This window comes from Sapajus apella, unplaced genomic scaffold, assembly GCF_009761245.1.
Source record: "Sapajus apella isolate SASKATOON/1434 unplaced genomic scaffold, GSC_monkey_1.0 scaffold23, whole genome shotgun sequence".
Lineage (NCBI taxonomy): Eukaryota > Metazoa > Chordata > Mammalia > Primates > Cebidae > Sapajus > Sapajus apella.
In genome coordinates this window covers 6609465-6615224 of record NW_022436963.1, presented here as the reverse complement: position 1 = coordinate 6615224, position 5760 = coordinate 6609465, and the positions used below count along the sequence as shown (strand labels likewise).

The 5760-nt window shown below is 36.8% G+C and overlaps 1 long non-coding RNA gene across 1 annotated transcript in view; it reads right to left on the bottom strand.

Annotated features, from left to right (window-relative positions):
* Positions 1–5420, bottom strand: part of LOC116559220 — a 10405-nt gene extending 4985 nt beyond the window's left edge. The window contains exon 1 of the long non-coding RNA XR_004272384.1: positions 5178–5420. This is a non-coding gene — a long non-coding RNA (uncharacterized LOC116559220). The remainder of the gene's footprint in view (positions 1–5177) is intronic.
* Positions 5421–5760: the final 340 nt, after the last annotated feature.

The following is a 5760-nucleotide window of genomic DNA, read 5'->3' as shown; positions in this document are numbered from 1 at the left end:
GTGTGTGTGTGTGTGTGTGTGTGTGTGTGTGTGTGTGTGTGTGTGTTGGAGAAAGAGTTGGATCAAATTAGTGGTTTCCTGTTCAGAGCAGGACGTAAGTTTCCTTCCATGAAAGGAAACATAATTAATTCCACTTCCATCAGCACATCAAGAGGATGATGGGTAATTCACCTCCTACCAGCCCTGGCTGCAAAGGAGATGCAGCCCAAGGGAAGTGACCCTTCACTGGGCCTGCACTGGTATCTGGCTGGCCAGGGAAAGCACACACCTTCACACCCCCGTTCCTCTTCAGGTCCCCCTGGAGCCTGTCAATGTTTGAGTTCTGTCCTTTTTCCACTCCTGGGAGGACAATAATGTCTCTCCAGGTCCTGCAGTCTGGGTTTGATTAAATAATTATAAACTCCCAGCAGCAGATCTATCATTTATGTCCTGAAACATGCCAGCATGTGTCTTTTGTGGCCATGCCAGCCAATCATAAAGCTACTCTCCTTATTGTCACCAAGAACACAGTGGTTCAGTGTTTGTGCTTGTTCCTGGGTTTTGGCGATAGAAAATTGCCCAGCAGTTTGCCGCTGGTGCCAGCATCACTACAGAACTTCATAATAAATCCTTTCTATGTTTATTCAGTCCACTGGTCTGACACTGAAATTGCCTATTATAAGCATATGATCAGAGGTTTCCATTTTACACTTTTAACGCTGGGCTATTATATAGTCTAACAGAAAAGACCTCAAAAGCCTGTGTCCATACATACAGCATGGCAGGGGACTGCTGGCTGGCCAGGGGAAGGTAGGAGATTGGAAGTGTCCGAGAGCTGACCTTTTACCCCACATAAAGGAAGCACGGAGGTGATCTCTTTAATCCATTTGGTTAAACTGTTTAAAATTTTCCACTTCCTCCACAACTAAAGCCCAAAATAAAGTTACTAAAGTAAAGCAGTAATATTTCATAGTAACATGCAATCTCCTACAAAAGTGCAAGCAGAGAAGGGAGAGGTAGGGACCCCATCTAACTGAGTTCAAGGAACTTTCAAAGAAATGTTTTTCATTCTTGCCTTAATTGAGTCGCAAGTGATCTCTAAATGGCCCCAATGTTAAGTATATCAACCAAAACTAGGAAAGCGATGAAAATACCTAGATGGGAAGTCTTTTTCTATTTTTTGTGTACCTTAAGAATCTCACTAACAATAATTCACATGGCTAGAATCACCTTCCGCTAATGACGAGAAGAGGTCTCTGGAAATTATGATGCATAAAAATTTAGTAATGAAACAGAGCTGTGTTTTGGAAAGAGAAAGATGTGTTTTCTTTTGCCTAGTTCTGTATAGATTCAGAAAAATATGGGAATACCTGGCTTATGTGTGTTTTCATTTTTGAAAATGATCAAAGCCACTCATTTATTGGAAGCAGCACAATATCCAAACTGAGATAACAAAGGTTAGTGAAAATAAACTGGAAGAGGAGTACTGGAATAACAGAATCCATCAGTCGCTCATTTTCCATCACTGTCTTTCATTTGCGTTTACCTTTACCGAAATGCCATGGCATTGTGTCAGTCTGCAGATGACATGTGAATGGCGAAAGAAGAGCCACTTTATACAAAGGCAGAATCAGCTGAAGGTTGCATGTTTTGTTTTTACTGCGTCCTTTGAAAGAATCATTAAAATGTTTCCACTTAATGCAGAAAACAATAATTATCATTACAGGAAAGGCTTCAGATACTACATTTCATTTTTAAGAAAATGGGTTTTAGAATAAATATTAATTATATTTAAAATGTATACAGTTTGATACTATTTTTCAAAATTAAAATATCCTATATTGTCAAAAACCGTAAGTTGAGTTTTTGTTGCTTTGTTTTTAAGATTTGAGAATTAACTTCTTTCAGTATTATAATTCCTGGTGACATCACATTTACCCCAACAGTATTCAAATTATATTTATATATTTTTGAAAATGAAGTCAATTATTCTTCTAAATAAATTATATTCAAATAAATTATTTTCAAATGTATCAGCTTAAAACTATACTACTATTCTAATGAGACTAAAGTTGGAGAAAAGTTATTAATAAAGACATTTCGTATGAAATGTGTAGTAATATACAGTGACTACACATTTATTTGAGTGACTGTTACTGGAGAAAATAGTTAGAAAAAAGAAAAAGTTTAAAATAGACCAAGTAGTCAAAAGATAGACAGAAATAAGTTTTTTTCCTCCTTTACCTTTATATAGAAACTACTTATGCTTGTAAACATAAGACAAATAATTCTTAGACTAAATGTTTCAAAGGTATAACTATTAGACATTTGTGAGAAAATCTGGTTTCTTTAAAAAAAGTGCTTTTGACAAATAGTGCTTAAACAGAAATGGAACCGTGTACAGGACTGTTTTTAGTTAAAATTTTTCGATGTGCCAACAGAAAAGAGATGTCGTCTATAACTGGCCACTAGGGGGCCTTCCTATTGGTCTATTCTTATAAGGACAGTAATTAATAATAAACTGCAAAGATATACTCCAATATTTTCTATCATACACATACATAGAAATAACTGATTAGGAAGTGACAAGAATCTGGTTATCCTATCATCTGGTTATTCAGATAGTATAAAACTATTCATTAATTTTTTTCTTCTTCACTATACAAAGTTTTTTTTTTAAAAAAATCAGCTGCTATTATTTTGGGGTTTGTTTTTACTTCAATAATGGTGGTTTTATCTGTTTCTCATAATCTTCTTTTGTTTTATTGATTCTCCCCAGAGATAAAAGAAGGAATTTAATTTAATTTAACCAGTACATTGATTCAGTCTGTTTACTCAGATTAACCTAAATAGATATGCAAGCTTGTCAGAGCCTGTGTTTGTCATCTCTTTTGACAGCTCTCCAAACTGCGGTTGTGTTGAGAGCCAGTGGCACCATGGTATGGTGTTCGATCAGCAAACTCTTGTTGAGCATTTACTATTTACTGGATGCTGTGCTTGGTGCTGGGCTACAGGTAGAAACCAACTTGGTGTTGTGGTCCTCACAGAGACAGCAAGAAACAAGGTGATAAGCGTAAGGGGGTTCGAGGAGGTTCTATCTGAACAGAATCCTGAATGGTACAAGAGGAAGCCACGGGAGTGTGATAGTCCAGCAGGTGGGATTTGGGATTTATCATTAAGACGCCTGGGGTCATGTCCTGTCTGCTTTACTTACCAGCTGAGTATGAACTTGGGGAGTTCGTGGACAATCTCTGATTTTGCTGTCTCACCAGGAATGTCATCAGTTCTGGCTCCATTCCCTGCAATTGTGCCTGCACCTCCCCGCTCACCAGATTTTGGGAGGATCAAATAAAGTGAGCGATTTGAGCTTACAAATGATTTTTATGGAGTGAAATTTCAACTAGAGAAATTTGATGAACAAGATGCCTTCTTGTCTCCAAGTTTAAAAATATTTAATAACCAACAGCATGAAAAATGTTCCAATACATTAAGTTAAAATTATTTTTGAAAAATATCATTTTAAAATGTATACACATATGCATAAGCTGGTTAGCAAAGACATAATCCAAGATAGATATTTCTAGTTAAATTATGAATATTTTCATTTTTTCCTTTTTGCTTTTTGTACTTTCTGATTTTCTACAGTGGCCATGAAATGTTTTACAAAAAAAATAATATTATGCTAATTAAACAAAATCATAAAGAAAAAATATATTGATAGGGTGGGTGGAAAAATTCCGTTTTCAACCAAGATAAAATTTCCCTTTGTAGATGTTTTGTTACATATTCATGTGGAGAGGTTTTTATCAAAATCTTTAGATAATTTTCAAATCCCCACAAAAACCATTAACATCAAATTTTTTAAAACTTAAATTGAGTTTTCCTTTTATAGTCTAAATCTCTTTCACCTGTTTATTAAATTCCAAAAAAGAAATATATTTCAAAAATGAAAATTATTTTTGAATGTAAATAAACATCTATATTAAGTTCTGAGTTTAAACGTGTGCCTTTAAGATTTATTTTTAAAATAAGTGACTCCTTCAAATGCCTCTGCTTTGGCATTTGCTGCACGTTAAGGTGACTTCTGCTAATTTATACCCCCTTTCAGAGTACATTTGAACAAGAAGATGCATTTGAAAAATGCCCCAACGTTACCCTTTCCACAGTACTCGGATTTTATGCATTTCCACCTTGCTTTCATAAACTATAAAACATTGACCTATCTGCTTATTTTGTCTGAATTATCTTGGGGATTAGAAATTTGTTATACGTTCTTTTTTCATTTTGCTTACTTTTAGGAACACAAGTACTGAATTAATAAATTTTGGTTGTTAAAAGTACAAAGGTCGGATAAAGTTCCAAGTCCATCCTCTCGCAGAGGCTGCCACTGCCGTCAGTGCATTGGATAGCGTTCCTGTGGTTGCTGCTTTTCTAATACATCTGCATCCAGAGATACAGACCTAAAGAAACCAATAGTTTGGGGTTGCTTCTCTTTTAAACAACATAATCCAAATCATATGAAGAAAGTGCTGTTCCACACTTTCTGTTCTTCAAGATCTCTTAGAGATCTGTCTGCATCAGGATGCACAGATCTACGTCATTTTAAAATAGTCTTTGTTTGGAAGATGTATCCTCAGCCCTCTTTGGGTACCTAAGGTTTGTGTGGAACTTAACTATTAAGTAATCCAAAGATGTGATTTCAAGTCAGTTCAGAATATGCTGTCCCTACTTTAAGCTTGGCACTGTGAATCCTGAGAGAATGAGGTTATTACCCCTGCCCTGGAAGAGAATGTCAGATATTTCTTGAAAGTGGGAAGGAAGTAATAAATTCAAGGACTATTAACTCTTCTGCCGTATCATACATTTAATGTTTTAGAAATAAGCTGTTCCACTTTAAGAACAAAATAATTTAAACTCTAGGCTCCAAGATCTAGAAGCTGGAAGGAACCTCAGGAAGTCATCTTTGTCTGTCTTCTACCTTTAGACATTTGACTCAGGATGGAAAATGGAGTCTCAGGGAAAATGAACCCTCAATTGAAACTGCATGCCCAGAGAGAATCTAATGTTGCCTCAGAATCTTATTCTGATGCAGCTATTTCATTCCTCGGCATGTGTTTAGTATCTTGAATTTTCTTTATTATTTAACTAAGGAGGAGTCTCCTCAGTTTTCAAATAAAAGGCTTGGTCAGTTTACTAACCTGTAACAGGGAGGTGGACAGCAAGTTTGTGGAAATATCTGTTAAGAGGTAGAAGCTTTCTCACTGAGAGGCCAGGCAGGGCAGATGTTTGCACGGTTCTGAGACCGGCCTCATCAGTGATGCTGCTAAATACTGCCACGGTTTTAGGGGTGGCGAAGAGGAACCCCACTCATTTTTTGGTACTCATCTTCCCTTCACACAGGTGCTCATATTTCTCTGAACTCTGTGCTTGGGTTTCTAAGATTACCGGAAAGGGTCAAACTGTGGGGGTGTGTCTGATGTTCTCACTTGGTTTGCTAGGATACATGTAGGACTCCAGGTGAGGCAGAAGATGCAGAGCAGAGCTAAATTCTCCTAGACAGCAAAAATCAGCCCACAAGAAGGAGGCAGTCTTCTGTCTGCAGTTACAGCTCCACCGGCCCTAGGTCCCAGCAGACAGGGTACAAGCCAGGGAGAGCTATCAGAAACACGCATCCTAACTCCAACCAACACTGAGTTTTCACAGAACAATTGTTGGAATGTAAGGAGAATGTCTTTTCTCTCTGAGACGAGAAAGGTAATTTAAAAAATAAATTGAACTATC